The sequence below is a fragment of the Alligator mississippiensis genome, chromosome 3 (assembly GCF_030867095.1).
Source record: "Alligator mississippiensis isolate rAllMis1 chromosome 3, rAllMis1, whole genome shotgun sequence".
Classification (NCBI taxonomy): domain Eukaryota; kingdom Metazoa; phylum Chordata; order Crocodylia; family Alligatoridae; genus Alligator; species Alligator mississippiensis.
In genome coordinates this window covers 157,826,778-157,832,969 of record NC_081826.1, presented here as the reverse complement: position 1 = coordinate 157,832,969, position 6,192 = coordinate 157,826,778, and positions in this window count along the sequence as shown.

Below are 6,192 nucleotides of genomic sequence, written 5' to 3'. Positions count from 1 at the left end.
CCAGCACCATCTTGAAACAGAGCTGAACTGGTGATAGAGGGACTCGGTTTCCCAAGTACCTCCACGTGGATTCCTCTAAGCTCCCTGCTCTAAGGAAGCAGAGAAGATGCAGTCATATAGCTGCAGAGTTTTGCTTGGCTGCAAACTGAGTAGATGAGCCATGCCTAAGGACTTTGCAGAGATGGGTGCCAAAAAGTTTGCAGAGGGTGCACGGCTTTCCAAACAGAGAGTGCACTGTGCAAAATGCCTGCTTTTTACTGGGGTGTAGGTTGTAGCCGTGTTGGTCTAAGGACGTAGGCAGACAAGGTTCCTTGGGTGAATCTGATATCTTTTATTAGACCAACCCAAATAGTTGGAGAATAGTTATTAAGCAAGCTTTCGAGTTCAAAAACCCTTCGTCAGGCTAAGGAAGTTTCAGCAGTTGGTGTGTGCTCTTCCTGGATGGAATGAAAAGTAAAGAAGCCAGGGGCTGGGCTGGGGAGTCAGTTGCCAGGCAGATTATAATGTGTCAAAAATCCAATATCTATATTTATTTAGTCCATGATCTCTAGTATCCAGGAGATTGATGATGCTTTTTACTGGTGCATTTGAAGTGCGGCCAGAACTCCCCCCACAAACCCCGGAGTGTGATTGACTACTATGGAGCCATAAAAAGCTGAGGGAGGCGAAAAGAACACTCCCCCCGCCCCCAGAGAGACAGAGAGAGACAGAAAGAGAGAGAGAGAAATCTGAGTCTGGAGATAGGGACAGGGACTCAAGCCCCTCCTTTCCCCCAGGCGAAGGAACAGAGTTCAGGCCAGGGGAGAGCCTGAGTCATCCCAGGAGAAACTAATTCCTCACTGGGGTGGGAGCTGTAGTGCCCTCACGGACACAAGTACCCAAGGAAGGAGTGGGGAGGGGTTAGGAAGCTGGCTGGGCATTAGGAGAAACTGCTGGGTCAGAGGCTTGTTATGGAAAACCGCTGTTCAAGCTAGGCACGGGGAACTGGTGCCTCCTGAGTCAGGGTGGGCACTTGCCCCCCCAGCGGCCAGTCAGCAATGGGAGGGGGGGGTCTGCCTGAAGCCAGTCGCGCCGACCTGAAAGTGTTGTGCTGATCCGGAAGTGCCAGCGGTGTGGCACTTGTGGGTCGGAGCAATCGGCCGCAGAGGGACTGTGGGAACTGCTTCTGGTGCCCCCGTATCCTGGCTGGCGCTGTCACCTGCCCTCCCTGCCCATCACCTAAGCAGGGAACGGTGCTGTCAGGGGTGTACCAGCGCTCTAAGGGTATCTGCATATCACCAATGACAATCATGTTGCTGTTTGGAGGAGGAATGGGTTTTAACCCTGGAGGGAAACTGTTTCAAAGATTATGACCAGGGGAATGTAATCAGTGAGGGAGTTGACTGTAAATGGTAACAACCACCGTTTCTCTTAATGTTGTATTTGTAAACAGTAGTCAAATTATTGTTTCTAATAATTACCATTGATCTTATATATATATATAATTTCCTATTATTCTTATTAATCTATTTTTTCCCTTCCTGTATATAGTTGTGTATAAATAAAGAAAACCCCTTTTTCTCAGTGGGGCTTATAGTGAGGATCTTGGGAAGTGAAAGTGAGGGACACCCTCCCCAGGGCCACCTCAGTTCGGAGACCTACCTGAGCAAGTTCCCAAGGTTACTGGCAGCCTGAGGATCCAGAATCTGGCACATCGCCCAGCCTAGTGTGCCGGCAAGAGTTACATATAAATTCTCTTTCTTGCATCCAACTGTCTAAAAGCGCAGACAAAAAACAGTTCTCAAACTTCTCCCAGAGGAAGGATGAATGTGCTATGTTGAACAGGGGAGTTTCAAGACCATTTCTGTTTGGGGGGGGTTGGTTTAGAAAGTACGTGTGTGTAGCCTGATATTCATGGGAGGTAAGGGCTCCATTTTGAGGACTGTTAAATATCCACGGTCAATGGGCTTTGAATAGCAGAAAGAACCATCTGTTTTGACCTCTTGAATAATGCAGGTCGGGAGATTTCAACCTTTGATTCCTGCACTGAACTCAAGCTCTGTGAACAGGCTGCCTGTAGGTGGGGTCCTGTATTAACAGGGGAACTTGTGGTGAGGAGGCAATTAGTTCTAGTGCTTGACTAGTTTTTTTTTAAGTCAGGGGAAGTTGCATGGAACATGGGATGAGAAAAATAAGTCAATGGGTGTTTCTGGAGATGAGGTTGCTCCATGAAACCTGAGGATGATTGGTGGTATGTCAGGAGATTGAATTTACTGGGGAACAGGGGAATTGATTAGAGTGTGTGCCAGAGGCATAACTGGTAAGGCTTGTATCCTGCAGCCAGCATGAGTGTCATGTCCCAGTAGCACCAGTCCCAAGGCTCAGATCAAGCGTAGTCTATTCTTACCTAGGGGAAATACCGTGATCACCACAGTGACTTTCTAGTCGCACCTGGGGAGGACCACTCTGCTGGCATGAAATAGTACCCATGTAGGTAATGTAGTTAACTTTGGCTTTATGCCCACTTTGTGGAAGTGGGAGAGTCCTCCCTAGCTTGCCCCTGGGGCCTTATGGCTAAGGGCAAGCGAAACTCAGGGGCATCCAAACTCCAAGCCTCCAGGCTTGGGCCTGCAAGTAGGATGCCCCCTAAAGGATTTGGGAACATCTGAAACATCTCCAGGTGGGGATGGAGGATGTTTGCTGGTAGTAGGGGTACTTATGGTTCTGGACTAACAGATTTGGAATTGATTTGGCCAATTTGGCTTGGAATATGGAAAATACATATATAAAAAAAACCCTCTCCCTCCAGGGGAGATGCTGCTGCCAGGGGAGGTATTGGTATGACCAGCAGCCAGGGATTTAACACAGCAGCCATCATATATCCATCATCACCCTTACTGCATCTGCCACCAAGGCTGATAAAGAGACTGGAGCTACTGGGATGCAACTCCCAGGAGCCCCCAGCTACTCCATCACCTGCCCCAACTCCCCAAATCCAGACCTTCAACATCCACTGTATCCAACCCCCTGCCCCCTCCCTGAGTGCAGCCACTTCCTGTCACCAGTGGCAATGCTTAAGGGTGGATCCAGCAGCAAGAAAAGCAAGGACTGCAGCAGGGCAACACAGTCTCTCTGGGGCACTTCCATTCTCCAGCCTCCTGTAAGTGTGTGGTTTTCTACGTTGGGCTGGTGCCCCAGTCACACACCTCTTGTTATGCAACTGGTGCTTGCTGAAGAAAATAAGCCAGTCCAGATAACTGATCAGGATGGGGAAGGGAAGCAGAAGGTGCAACTTCTCAAAAGTCAATGAGAAGTGAAAGCGTTAGTTAGAATAAACAACTGTGGCACTTCCCAACTAATACAGCAGCTGCATACTTCCTTTTGGAACACAGTTGTTGTTAACACCTTCTCAGGAACAATATCAGAGCAAAACTTTTGTGCTGGTGTCCAGGCTGTGGCAAAAGCAAGATGAATTTTAAAGTTCGCATCACTCTTTTGTTATTCTTGTTCTGCTTCTCTGACTTTGCTGGTAAATCTCAGTGAATTTGCATTCCTGTTTCACTGCCTTGCAGGGGGATGTATTTTGATTTATAGTTTTAACAAAACTGGGCCAAAATTCAGAAGCTTTGGATACCCAAAGTTTGATATCTAGATTCTCATATAAACATCAAATTAAAAGAGATGTGATTGTCCAGGGATGCCAGAGGCTCTCATCTCTTGATTTCCATGAGGGCAGGGCAGTAAGTACTTAAAAGCTGTAGAATGTGGAACATCAAACACTGAGATTCAGCAAACCAAATCTGCAGACTTCAGTCTTCCCTTCAGTAAAACTCCCATCAGCTGCAAATGGTAGGAGTTGGTCCAATATTCTTTAATTTAATTATGATTTATGTATACACGGTGTATTATAAATCAATTTCACTACAAGTATTGTGATTTTCCAGAATATTGTTGGTAGGTGCTATGTAGATACATATGCAGGTAAATGCTAGCCCAATTAAAACCAACCATAAAATCCCCTTTGACTTCAGTGGAGCCAGGATTTTGCCCACATGAAATAGATCGTGCTGTTTGCAAACAGCGCATGGTGAATGGTAGCATTGCATGCATGATCCAAGAGAGACACTGAAAGACATTGCGTTATAGAGACATGCTATTTCCATTTTGTGTTGGAGAAGGCATAAAGTATTACAATACTTCCATTCGAGGGACTCAGTATATCTATTCCCTCCCCCTGTATACAACCAACTCCAGTGGCCAGTAACCAGAAAGAGGGAAAGTATGGTTTTGTTTATTCCAGGACCAGTTTCTGATGGGTAGGAAAATGTCTTATACAGCCTTCATGCTTTCCCATTAACCAGGTAGTATACCACAGAATACGGTGAGAGTTTCTGTTATTTCCTGTGATTTCTGTGTGATTCTGCATAATTTTGCCCATTATTGGAGACTGCCTCTGCTCCAAGAAAAAAATCTAGTTTACAACAAAACACAACATATTAATGGAGTGGGGGAGGGAGAATGAGGAATGCAGGCTTACATAAATTAATTTTATTTGTGTTTTCCAAGTGGTCTCTTCTGTATTAAAATGCTTTCATAGCAAAGGACCTCAGATAATGAAGCCGACATGTAGTATTGATCACAATTGCAGTTACCACCACTTTAAGACTGTTTTGTTTAGTCTTGATATAATTCAAAAACAAATTGTATTTCCAAGAAAGGTGCAGGAAAACATGAAGAAGGGCAGAAAAGTAGACATTTACCAAGATATGTAAGATCTTTCATTGTTGATGCAGTCCCGGGGATGAAATATTATTGTGCAGTAGAGCTAGTCAAATATTGTTATATTCATTTGAATTTTTTAACAAATGTGTTGTGACTGTGTTTATACCTTTCTTGTGTTTGATTTCCATGATTAATCTATTTCCATGATTAATCTAACAACTTTACAGATAGGAAGGATGGTAGAACAGAGCATCTTAAGTGACTAGTCACAGAAAGCAAGTTTTGCATTTATAAAAACACAAAGTTATCCAAATGGAAACCTCAGTTTACAGTTTCACTCATGAAATTGGGAAACAGAAACATACCTTTTGATTCATGTATTTGAACCAAACTGTGAAACAGCTCAGAATTTAAACATGCACCAAACTGCTTGTAAACAATGCAAAGTCCATGGATTATTCTGTAAATGATTCTGAATAGCTTACAAACTTGTGGAAATTTTTGTCTGCTGACAGATATATAAAAAAGCCACACTGATTGAGAAAATAATTTGGGCTTAATTATTTATCCAGTTCTCTTATTCAGTGTCATAGATATCTGGGCTCACTCTAGTTCATCCACTCTTTTACTGTATGTATTGTTATAGAACACAGAGGCATATTTTTTTCAAACCACACAGGGCAATGCCAGTGTATTATTGTGAAAGTGGGGAACTTTACACCCTGCTTCTTGTTTGTGTACTGGTTCTTTTCTTGAGTACCATTTACTGGAAGGGCTGTGCTATTTAGCCATACATTTTATAACTCACAAATGAGTTAAGACATCTGGTAATTATAAAGACATACAAAAAACTAGAACTCTTGGTTCCAAAATGATACCTTTTATTAGACCAACTGGAAGTAAACTTCATTTTTGCACAGAGGGAGCTGAAGATGGATGGCTGTCCCTCTGGGTCCTTGAGTGTGTGAACTTTATTTCCTACCTATGGGGACTTTTTACCATCTTGTACCATCTACACTTTTCCCAGAGCCTGACGAACATGGAAGATGCCGAATTTTAGCTGATTTTGGATTTTAAACCTCATTGCAGAACAACAAGAAAGTTTTTTTACCTCCTTGCCTGCCATCTGATACCTCCAGGGAAGGAATTCTACCTGATCAACACATCAAAGAGCTACTCAACACAGCTCACAAAAACAGTCTCATGGACCCAGAGGGACAGACTTCCATCTTCAGCTCCCTCTGTGCAAAAATGAAGTTTATTTCCTACCTATGGGGACTTTTTACCATCTTCTACCATCTACACTTTTCCCAGAGCCTGACAAAGGGACTTAGATCCCGAAAGCTTGCAGAAAAGGACAATTTTCTTGCCATTTTCCAGTTGGTCTAATAAAAAGAAATAAGAGTTATTTGGAACAAAGAGTTCTAGTTTTTTGTATGTCTTTTTGTCTCAGACCAACATGGCTACCAAGTACACCCCTGGTAATTATAA